The sequence below is a fragment of the Carassius auratus genome, chromosome 27 (genome assembly GCF_003368295.1).
Source record: "Carassius auratus strain Wakin chromosome 27, ASM336829v1, whole genome shotgun sequence".
Lineage (NCBI taxonomy): Eukaryota > Metazoa > Chordata > Actinopteri > Cypriniformes > Cyprinidae > Carassius > Carassius auratus.
This window is the reverse complement of record NC_039269.1, coordinates 3,003,192-3,016,031: the sequence shown is the minus strand read 5'-3', so window position 1 is coordinate 3,016,031 and position 12,840 is coordinate 3,003,192. Positions and strand designations below refer to the sequence as shown.

The following is a 12,840-nucleotide window of genomic DNA, read 5'->3' as shown; positions in this document are numbered from 1 at the left end:
TGCTAATTACACAAAGACACACACACTTTTCCTTTTTTCTCACATTTATTTTCCTCTTCTTCTTGTTGTGCTTTCTCTATCACACACAAACAATAAGATAAAACCCAGTGAATATTTCTCGCTGGCACCCGAAAGCAATATCCAGACATTCCTGACTTAAATTTTTTTCACTTCTTTTAAGTATTTATGAGTTTTTGAGAGTGTGTATGTGTGTTTCTGCAGAGAAGAGGTTTTTGCTTGAGTTTGAGGATTAGAATTCGTAAATGAAAAAGGGCTCACTCTGACCCAGGGGCAAATCTCACACACACGCACACACACTACAGGAAAGGCTGACAGGCTCATCTCAGAGACAAAGTAGTGTGCAGGAGAGCAAATTCAACTGTTTCTGCCAGTGAGTCCACATTTAACTGTCCCTGGATCAGTGGCTTGATGAACTGGGTTAGTTCACAGACAGCACAGAAACATTGACTAATGCAGGTAAAGACTGTCAGTTCTCTGAAATATCTAGACTGTTCTCTGAAATATCTAGGGAAAAAAGTGACCAGTAGTTGCTATTGGGTTTTATAGCAAGTGCAGTGTGTTCTCGCAATCGGCAATGATAATTAAACAATCACTAATTAACCAAATTGATCCCAAACGGTGTGTTTTAGTATTGTTTATATACTGTGTGCTATTTTTATATTTTGTTGCCATTTCGTGTCATTTTATTAGCTTTTAAATTTCTATAGTTTAAGTAATTTGAGTACTTCAGTTCAGACGTAGGGCCCTACTGTATTTTCAGCACTTGCCAAAGCAACATTTCTAATTTTCATTTACATTAAAATACTTCATCTAATGTCTATATTTATTCATTATATATTTGTAAATATTTTATTTCCACTTATTTCATTTCGGCGAAAACCATTTTTAACCGTTTTAGTTAACCTGCTATGTGAGCACATGAATTTTATGCAATAAACTTTATGCCTACAGAGATTTAAAGATGTTGGTGAAAGTATGCGGTTTATTCTTGGTCACAGTTTTAACCGATGGGAAATTACAGAGACAAAACATGATTGTAATATTTTGTTTTTACCAGCAGGCAATTTTTTTAGAGTAAAAAAACCCATAAAATAGTAACAAATCACCCCCCCCCCCCCCCTTTATCTTACTGTGTAATAACAATTCCTTGAAATCTGCAATTTTATAATGGAATAATCCGTTTTATATTTAAAAAAAAAATGTAGCTCTTTGTATTCTCACTGGTCACATGCTTCTTTTTCAGCTTTGACATTGGCATCATTTTGCAGAGGGGCATACTGGATATATCCAACTGTAATCATGTGACCATGTACGCCAGCCATGTAAACACGATAAAATCAAGAAGGCCAGACTTTTATTTGTAGCACATAGAGTCCTTTTATATCATTTACATTTTATCATCTGTCTATTCATTAGTAACTTGACTCTGGAGATTAATTCAGTATTCAACTCCTGTCATTTCCTCCGGAGATCTGAGGGCTGTGTGTTCTGTCCTATGAGGGTCAAACGGGAGAAAGAAGCAAAGAATTGTATAATTCAGAGGACAATACAGAGAGATGGAAAGCGACAGAGAGCGAGTGACCTACATTCTCAAATCACTATTCATTGATGTTTATTCCCATTTTGTCCCAGTGTTTTGACATACTACAGATTTAATGAAGATACATCTTGTTTTCAGCTCCCGATTGGACACGTTGCAGCTTCATTCATCCTGTCAGAGCAGCGCGCGCGCTTTCTGTTTATCTTTGCTCTTCGTTTATCACGTCGCAGCCGGTGATGGAATGGTCCTGCTATTGTGGGAAGCAGAGAGAGATTTCAGAGGTTAATGAACACGTCCACAACGATTCGAAGACAATCAGCCCACCACGGCAAGCCTCGCTCTCTAGCTCCACACTGAAATAGTCTCTCTGTCAACGTGGTATTGTCTAAGACTCTCAGTGGCCATTCACTCCACTTGAAGAGATTGACTCTCACAGCTGTAACGCAGCCAATCGCTTCAGTCCTCAGCCAGCGGTTGTCAATGAAAAGTGCTCTTATTAGATTTCCAATTTCAGATTTGCTCAGAAAACCATTTATGAGATGGAGGAAGGGGGCGGACACGTGGAAGTGCATATAAAAAGCACAAATCTCTGATATCCAGCATAATAATGTATCATTTTAATACGCCGCTTGCTAGAGTGCTTGATTCTAATTGGACAACTGTGGCATTCAGATATTTTTATATGATGAATGACCGCTCAAGTGTATAAATGACTGCTGTCCTATACTAGTTTTATGTATCTTATCACTTAATGGTTTCTCTCTCCTGGCAGTATAAAATAATTACATTAAATATTGATTTGAGTTAATATTTAATGGATAATGTAGCTACACTGAAACTAAAAATAAATGCTTATTTAAAAAGTTAACAATCAGCACATGTAAAATGTTTTTAAAGGAATAGTCCACCTAAAAATGAAAATGTATATATAATGATTAAAACCATTGCTTCCAGCTAATATGGGCCTTCTGCCCATAATATTGCCATCTCCAGTGGAAATTTTGTCTTGTCTGAATCAGTAGAGAAATGTACACCGATCAAGCACATTAAGAAAAAAAAAATGTTTACTTTTATTCTGACGGCACCCATTCACTGCGGACGATCCATTGTTGGCAAGTGATGTAATGACAAATTTCTTCAAATCTTTTCTGACGAAGAAACAAACTAATCTACATCTTGAATGGACTGAGGGTCAGTATGTTTTCAGCCAATTTTCATTTTTATGTGAACTAATTCTTTAAGACTCTTACTTCTGTGTTTTCCATTTCAGGACCAAGAATTTACATTGGCCATCAAGCGTTGACCCTAAATGTCATCATGCAAAGGTAAACAAAACAGTTCAACCTTAAAATCGAACACTGTTGTTTTTAATATTACATTTATAATTATAATCATTTATAATAATATTAATATATTATTCATGATTAGTTAAAACATTTCCTTAGAATATTTAATGCAGTCTGTATTGTATTTCTTTCTTGTGTGGTAAGCATTTTCTCCACCCTTTTAAAAGTTGATAAGCCTTTTTATTCTACAATCCTAATAACCCACAATCCTATTAATGCATGTAATGCAATCATGTGGTTAGTTACTTTTTAGTATTTGTATTCAGCATTATGTTTTTCAGACCAGATGTACAACCCTTTTTAGGGCCACCATCTCTTTCTCCCCACTGGCAGGGATTTGTCCTCATTGCAGATGTCTTCTGGCAAAAGTTACAGTCATATGATGCAGGAAGTGTTTTAGGCTCATGACACAGTTTCTGTTGAGTTAAAGTACTGTTTTCATCTGATCTGGGATCAGTTTTGTTGTCCATGGATTGATGGAAAGCGAGTCCAGGATCAGAGCATAGAAAATATTCCACCGTAGGGTAAATGTATTATCAGTAAATGGCAATAGATTTTTTTTTTTCTTTTGTTATGCTAAAAGCACAGGCTGCTGATAATAGATCTGTCTGTGCTGAATGCCGACTGCTATGTTTTACACAGACGACCCGTCCTTGCTCATGCATGGAGAACTGTGTCACCAGTTACACATGACAGCTTTGTGTGTCACTCACAGTCTGGAGAAGAAACCTGCCAGCTGGCCAGATCGTGACACAGATATTCTTCATAGACTCATAAAACACAAACTTTGGATCTTTTGTTATGTGTGTTCACATGAAGATCTCAGAAATCTGCTTCACTGTTTCAGTCGGTGAAATTTGTCTAAACTTTTACAATGTAACCTGCAATTATAGCAGTAATGCAGGTGGGAAGTTGACATGTCCTGTGGTCTGACATGCTTTATTCCATTTAAAACCATTTTAAGCAAATTGTCTCATTTTTTAGGTCCATTGCAATTTAAAGTCTTTTAAAGACTTTTAAAAAGAGTATTTTCCCATTTAAAATGAACAAGTGAATGCAAAAAAGTGGAACATGTCACATCCTATTATATACAGTACCATTCAAAGCTTAATGGTTGGTAATATAAAAAATAAAAAATAATAATGCTTTTATTCAGCGAGGATGCATTATAATATTTCAATAACATGCCAAGGTCTTGACCGCAAAGAGCAACAGAACATTTTGTCCATTTGGTTTGTTTCTGTTTTATGCTGCATCACACGCAACATAAACATTCAAACTGGCTGAAATATATCTCCTTCGTGTTGGACAGCCAAATTTCTTGTTGCTGGAAACTCAGAACACAGTATGAACTGCCCAGGTACATTCAGATCATGAAAAAAAAACATGAACATCTGCCTGAAGAATGGGAATCCCTGAGCTTAAGTGACCATCCTGTCTACACATGGACACATTAGTCAGAAATCATCTGGCACTTTTCCGCTGTGTTGTTAGCACCTGTTAAAGCACCTGTTACAATCTCCATAGATAAATGCTGAAAGCTTCCTTCCTTTTCTCTTTCTAACTCTTTCTCTATTGTATTGGAACAGGTTCTGCTTAGACAGAGACTGTGTTCATGCGTGCGGCTGTCATAAAGGGATTCTCTAACGTGATGTATTACCTCTTTAAACTCACAAATATGTCGGAGGCCTCACAGTTCTTTGCATATGGATCAAAAGGTCAGTCCCTGTGCTTAAACTCAAAGGTCACATTCATATATATCAGTCTTAGCTGGAATTACATCATGTTAGCAATGGGGCTGCTGCTCTTTGACTGAGAGGGGAAATGAAAGCGGCTTTGATCATGACCTTGGACAGAGACACAAGACAAGAGTCATAACTCACACACTCACACACTACCGGCTGCTGTCACGCGGGTCTGTTTAGCAAATCATTCTTTTTTTTTCAGTAAATCTGTGTTTTTTACATTTAAAGACTACATGCAGTGTGTTTTATGCCAGGATCGTCTGATTGTTATGTGTCATGTTCAATATGATGGCCCTGTCCTTAATCTCACATGTGGACTATCGGTCTCATAATCTCCGTTTAAGCCTGGCCAAAAAAATCCATGAGATGGTACGGTGTCCCATTTATCAAAAATAATATAATTCTTTTAGACTGCAAAAACTCATTTTCTTACTACATATTTTCATAAAAAAGCTTTTACTTGAGAAGCAACACTATATAGGATACCATATATTATAGGCTTGTTAATGTATATTATTATTGTTTTCATACAGTAGTTCAAATAGATCATCAAACAATCCTAAAAAAAAAGTTAAATGGTTTCCACTAAGATATTTTTTTAAATATAACTGCTTTCAACTGATAATGATAATAATTTTCATGACCATCAGCGTATTAGAATGATTTCTGAAGGATCGTGTGATGCCAAAGACTTTGCCATCGCATGAATGAATTATATTTTAAAATATATTAATCTAGAAAATTGTATTTTAAATTTAAATTCATTTACATTTGATGATATTACAGTTTTGTTTTTTTAATCCAATAAATGCAGCCTTGGTGAGCATAAGAAAACATTTAAGCCATATATTAATAACAAAATGATAAACGGTAGAAAAAAATGATGAAAAAAAGAGACCCAGTGTTGCTCACATTAGCCACTGGACTGCTCCATTATTTGAATCCTCTTGATGAAATAAGCAGGACACGAGAGACACTGAGGGCCAGGAATCACAAGTTTACGTCTCTCAAGCAGTTTCTGAGAACATAACACATTCTCACAAATAGCTGATTTTGCCCAAGAGAGGCACTTAAGTTTTGAAAACGCATGCAAATATGCACAGCATGAAGAATGTGGCAGATTTAATCTGGTATATCTCGAGGGCTGTTTCTTATTTCTGTCTATCAATATTCAGGACTTGATATGACACATTTGGTAGTACAACGGTGGAATGCTTAAAACTAAAATGTCTCTTTAAGCTTGCGGGGAAGCGGGTCTGTTTGGCTGTGAGGCGATAAAGCATTTTAAATGACATCTTTGTGAATAATTCTATTATTATCCATGTTGCAAGAGTCCTGCCTTAGGGAAAAAGGCTGTTAGACTGAACTTCTCCTGTGGCACACAGATACAAACATATTGTCGCACGCTGAATCCTAATATTCAAACTAACTTTGACACACTGTCTCACTGGATGTCCACGTCTCTCGCTCTGTGTCTGGCATACTCAAAGGATGGATGTGTTTTTGACTGATAAGCACGCAGACTAGTGATGAAACCTGTCAGGTTGATTAGCATTCATGCTAGCATCAACATTAACAAAAGAAGTCAGCAGCAGGCCACTAACCTCTGAATAGCCAGGGTTACAGTCCTGAATAGTAATGTAAAATCATTTTAAGATGTTTATTTTGGTGGTTACATACTCTTAAAAGGGATTCCGTGCTTGACATTATTCTTCTGTTACTGGTTAAATATTTACGTTGAGACTGTTTAGACCGTTTTCAATGCATTGAACCCCAAAACTAGATGAGTCTAACTTGTGAATGAATCATTCAGACAAGTTTTGTGAACCAGATTAATAATTCATTTGAAAGATCTTGCTCAAAGAAATTATTCATACACAAGTTGGACATAAATTTTTATTCTCTTCCTCAAACAATACTGTTGCATACTTTTTTATTGTACTCATATGGTACTTTTGGGTGCTTGAAAGCTTCAGTCACCATTCATTTTAAGTACACGGAAAATCAGAGCATGGAAAAGCATCGTTAAAGTTTCTCTTTTTTTGTATGTTCTGGAAGAAAGCTACATGGTTTGGAAAGACGTGAGGGAGAGTCAACAAAAGTTCTGAAATTTGAGGATGAAATATTTAGGTAAAGAATGGGATAAATAGTCTTAGCCATGAAAAATTTTCACTACCACTGGGGGAAACACAATGTTTTAATAGATTTCTTATAAAACTTTGAGGTTAAAGTTGTTATAAGACAATTTGCAGCAGGTGTTTTCTGTAGTAATGCATGTATTTGCTCATGTTACTTTCATCAGCAAGGGTCTGACTATCATTCTTAAAGTTCACCATAATGTATGAATGGTAATGTATTATGTTACAGTTTTCTAATAAAGTAACTGGCCAACTGGCATATTTTTTACACATAAAAGCCAGTTTTCACTCACTTTTGGCAGATGGTGAAAGGTAATTTTGGACTGTGCTTTGGCCATACATTGTATTGGACAGGTTTTTTGGATCATTGTTGAGAATGAAAAACAAAACAGCTGAAAAAATACTGCTCTGGTTTTAGCTTAGTGGTTACAGGTCTGGGTTAAAAATGATTAAAAATGAGTTGCTGATTAGATGATGTTGCTCTGGGGGAAACATACTTATAAAGGAATGTGTGCTTTGTGTAGGTGACAAAATTTTAACCCTGTCGAAATGACACGTTCTGTTTTGAATGCTGTTTTGCCTTCAAATTTTTGTTTAACCCTTGTGTTGTATTTCAGTCATTTTGACTCAGAAAAGGCTTTCTTTTTCCTGAAAATACTAATAAAGGTCATTTACTTTTTTCTTAGATTGTAATGCTAAGAAATGCAATACAGATTCTATCCTCTCCCTTTCTTTTTTTTTTTTTTTTTTGCCCACAATAAGAATTTCTGTTTTATCTTCATTCAGTTAAAAAAATAAATAATAATAATTCATTCACTTTACAATATTGGTCTGACAGTTGGACAACTTTTCTATTACAACAGGGTTTCTGGGCTCAACTGTGTATAATAATTCATGCTGTATTGAATTACACTGCCAAATGGCAGCATATATAATGAAAATGGCCCAAGAATTGATCCTTGTGGAACACCATACAACAATAGCCTTAACCAGCAAAAAAACTGATCCGTTTTACCTGAAACATCAGACTGAAAAAAGTAGCTTTACCAGCTGAAATGTGTAGGTCAGCTAGACAAACACCAAATCAACATAGGCTAGCAAGAGCCAACTGGAAATCCATTTTTAGAAGGTTAGTAACTACTAACAGTTTTTTTTCATACTCTGAACTGGCTGCTGTAATCAGATCTGTCTTTAAGTGCGATTCTCTGGTGGTTTGGACTTGTTTGAGTATATCACGTGCTCCAATGATTTAAATGCCTGTCTATTGTCTGTAAACTTGTGACCCACAGAAAAGAAGTAAAAAGTTCATGTTAATGCTAAAGGACATGCCAAGATATTACAACACCCCAACCCTGTCTTTTCTTTCCCTCATCCTCATCATTATTTAAACACTCTACTGAGAGACTCTCAACCGTGTTTATCGCTGCCTAGAGCTGATTAACTGTCTGAAAAGTGTTGTGTGTGCGTAGTGCTGTTTATCTGTTGTTAGATGAAGCTCTCCAAATGCTGTAAACATTTTATTTCCCACTGCTGCGAGCTCAGAGGTCATTGTATGATAGAAAGAGTGCGAGAGAGTTCGTAGTTCTACAAACATGCCACAAGCTCACAAGTGGATAATTTAACAGCTGAACCTTGTTCAGCACTAAAGGAGAGCTCTTATGTCTTCTGTTTGAAAATGACAGGAACATAGACATGTTTGGAGGTTTATAGATTATGGAAGTCAGAGGTCTATTTGTTTTAAAAGCATTGTGCTTATGGGTTAGCATTTTTGGATTTATGGCCATTTACAGTTTTTTGAGTTTGAGGCTCATAAATATTTACAAGGGCCATTTTAACTGCAGCATTTTTGTGACTTTGTCTAATTTGCTGTTTTGCAAAAATATCTCTGTTCCAAATTCTAGTGAGCTGCCCCCTCACTGCCTGCCTTAAGGCAAAATCCTACATGTTGTGGAACCTCATAACTGACCGATTTGGAACACTTGATGGTTTACAGGTTGCTACACTAATGGTCCCATACTCTGAAAACACTAAAACAAACTTATTTTGTTTTATTTGCACTATTTAACTATTAAAGTTTATTTACAATCAGTATTTTTCTAGCATGGTTACACACCATTCAGAATTTAAATTTAAATGCTATTTTAATTCAATTTCAGTTACTTATTGGAGGGTTAGTTCCCCCCCGAAATTAAGTCTTTAATTACTGTGCCATTTGCAGAGAACCCTAAGAACTTATTTGGGGGGGGGGGGGTGAAACGTAACCTGCAGAATAAGCGTTTTTAAGGGGGGAGAAGAATGTAAGAGAGTAAATTATGTTAATTTTGTTTTTTGTACCTAGGAAAATTTCAGTTGCATTGTTGTCAATGGAGGGTCAGATAGCTCTCCGATTTCATAAAGACATTTTTAATTTGTGTTTTGAATTGAGGTAGCAAATAGAGCGCAAAATTTATTGCGAGGTCAATGATAAGGATTTTTCTTTACTTGACCCGCCAAAATTTTAATTGGACCCATCAAAAATAAAATAGTTAATGTTTTTTTTTTTTGACTCTTGTAGGTTTGTATTATAAATAAATAATATTTTTATGACACCAAAATGATTAAGGTTAAATTTCACAATTCTTAATTCCAGTTTCAATACAACAGCTAAAATTACTAACCTAAGAAATATGTTTTATATATATATATATTAACATTATTAAGTATAACAAATGAAAAAAGTAACAAAAAAACATTTAATTTAATTATCCTTCCATTCAATTTAATGATACTTAAAGGAAGATGAATTAAAATTCCTAAGAAATTGATATGACTACTAAAAAACTAGAGTACTTTGTCAGCGTGAAATGAAAATTCACCTTATATATTTGCATTGTGAAATGCATGTTATTGATCATGTTGTGAATGATGTTTCATGTAAAAAAAACTAACATTTCACTTGGATATGCATTAAAGCAGAAGAAAAGATCTGATGCTATTTTCATTTTATCACGGCTTGACAACGTTGGCTTGAAGATAGATAGATAGATAGATAGATAGATAGATAGATAGATAGATAGATAGATAGATAGATAGATAGATAGATAGATAGATTTTTTTGTATTCCAGTTTAAGGAGGGAGAAATAGATGAGACAAAGGGAGCAGGGAGCATATCCATATAATTTTTTTGTAAATGTTAAAATATTCATCCCTTTATTTTATCAGCTCCATTTTTTCCATAGACCCCTTTTGCTCATTTGCACTGTCAACACACTCATCCACTTTAATTATTCACCTTCAGTTATTTCACTCTGACTTTTCCGAGTGACCAAGCTCCAGTCTGGCAGAAGGATGTTTCTATGGCAACTGGCAGGAAACACATCGATTCTGGCTGAAATGACATTTGCTTTGCAATAACGATCTAAGCGAAGGATTTTCGCTTATGTTGTCGTTTAAAATTAGCTGCTTATTTTGATGCAGTGCAGGGCTGGATTAATTGCAGTCTCTCACACCATGTTAATGATAAAGACAGACTGCACAAATTTCCAGGTTCAGCTCGACGTACATTATCCCTGACCTCCAACACTGGAATCAGATGGGAAATTAAAGCAGTAAAGCAGACTGACACATCCAATGCTTCAATAAACCATCTGTTGCATTGTTTCAGATGATAAACAATAGCTTGTGTCTTTTGCCACATCACAATGTGGAGCAAAGAAAAGAAAATTAGATAAAGACACACGCAGACACATGCTCCCATGTGTTTCTTTAGCTTTAGGCTGTATTTAAATGCAGACAGAACTCAATACAGAAAGTCAAAGCAATACCACACCACCCAGTGAGTCTGTCAATCAGTGCCTCTTTCTTTTTCTGCCTCTCTCTGTCTCCTTTTCTGTCTCTCTCCCTCCCTTCTTGTGTCCCTCTTTCTTTTCAATGTCATATCCCCAGAGAATTTTCTGTGTGTCTGGAATAAGAATATGAATCCGTCTTAAACTTTCCTTTTGACCTTCATAGTCACCCTTTTTTCCATGCAGTCAGTAATTAATGTCAGAACATGTGAAACATACAGCCAAATAATCACATGGTTTGTGGTCACAAACCAAAGGCATGTGTTCTTCTAATTTTTATTTAAAAATAGCAATATGCAATTTTTCTTTCATTTGTCTTGTCACTTATTTCCCATCCAGCTATTTAAAGACACACGTGAATAGTAAAACCACATTTGCGGTCTACGATCGATTCGGCGCAGCACGGACTATTTTGTGCGTGACTGTGTGTACATACAGAAACATTAGTGTGAGTGATTGTTGTGCCTCGTACCATGAAAAATGACAGACCAGACTCTCCACGTATATGCGGTTATATGTCTGTGGCAAAGGATAAATGACACTCGGGCGGAAGAAAACGATGCTTAATATAGACAGACAAGACACATGAGTCAAATACAAACCCTTCACATGCTCACACATCTAAATGTTGTCTCGAGATGATCAGTTAGCTCTGAGAGGTACAGAGTGTCAAATCATTCCTTATTTTGAAATTGTAAGCCATTACGATTCCAAATTACATGACTAAAATAGTAATGTAATCAATTACATTACACAGACTACTTTTTATTACTTTTAGATTACTTTTGAACTGCAAATATGCAAATGTATTATTTATTTACTTCAGGGGTTACTTCAAGTACAGTAACACTTTTAGTTAAAAAGCCCTGCATTACATAAAAAAAAGAAATTGTGTCAATTTGTGTATTTTAATATGTTTGAATTTGAAATTTTTCAAATCGTAAGGTCTGAATTTATGTGTGTGCGTTAGTTCTGCTGTTATGAATTGAAATTTATAAAGTGGGATGTACCTAATGATCAAACATTCTAAAATTCATGTAAACTTTTTAATTCACATTTCAGAATATATTTTGCAATTTAAATATATTTTTTTATTTGACCCTTTTTTTCTTTTTTTTTATACATTCAATCAATCAGCCCTGAGTTGAATTAAATAAACGTTTCCATTCAGTCCTCTGATTTTCTGAAATTGCGTGACGTGCTTTAACTAGGTTAACAATGGTGAACGGTCGGCACGGCTCATTAAGAGGCCTTCATGTCCACTTAAAGATGATTCCAGCATGGTTAGGATGTCATGTGAAAGAGAAGAAGAGCGTTTACCTCTCTCTGAAGTCCTTCTAATGTCCTTCCCCCGTTCCTTCATTTGTCTTATGGATTTTCATGCTCCGGCAGAAGGGGAAGCCTGCCACTGCTGTTCATGAGAGTTTTACCTTCGACCCCCAGCTATATTTATCCCATTGTGCTGAACTAATTGCTGGTCTGACATCACCTCTTGGAGAAGGACAGCTGATGAACAAAGCATCTGGGGATTATTTTTAGTTTGTTCTTAAGACGGAGCTTCAGGGACACACATAGAGGGAGAGAGACAGGAAGTGCTTTTGCAGCTTGATACAATGTTATCTCAGTACCAGGACAGGAAATGGGGTCCAATCACTTCCTGTAGACTTAGAGCTTTGTTAAGACACTGGTTTGGATCTAAATATCTATTTTCCCACCTGAAGGAGGTTGTCATGGTTTTGAATAAGAAGTGCTTTTTTTTATTATTAATGGTAATATATGTTGGTATTTTTCATTTATATTTTTGGTAACACTCCAGTATTGGGACCAATTCTAACTATTAACTAGTTGCTTATTAGCATGCATATTAATAACATATTGGTTGTTTATTAGTGCTTATAAAGCACACATTCTGCATGACCGTATTCTACATCCCTAATCTTACCCAATACAATACCTAAATTTAACAGCTACTTTAAAAATCATAGTTAATAGTTAATTCAAAGCGAGAATTGGACCTTAAAATAAAGTGTAACCCTATTTACAATTTGAAATTACGATTTGAAATATTCATTTTCATTTATAGTCTTAACTCTATAATTGTTAGTTAAAGTGTAGTTTTATTTTTTCTTTCTTTTGTTATCTATATTTTTATTTATACTATTTTATGACAACCAAAATTAGAGCATTAACTAATATAAAAAGATTTTTATGAATTTTGTATTGTC

General features: G+C 35.3%; 1 long non-coding RNA gene across 1 annotated transcript; it reads right to left on the bottom strand.

Annotated features, from left to right (window-relative positions):
- Positions 1–1,619: 1,619 nt before the first annotated feature.
- On the bottom strand, positions 1,620–12,302 carry LOC113045099 (uncharacterized). The gene is made up of 2 exons (XR_003275952.1): positions 11,936–12,302; positions 1,620–1,811 (listed from the first exon to the last, which is right to left on the bottom strand). It is a non-coding gene; the product is annotated as an uncharacterized LOC113045099 (long non-coding RNA).
- Positions 12,303–12,840: the final 538 nt, after the last annotated feature.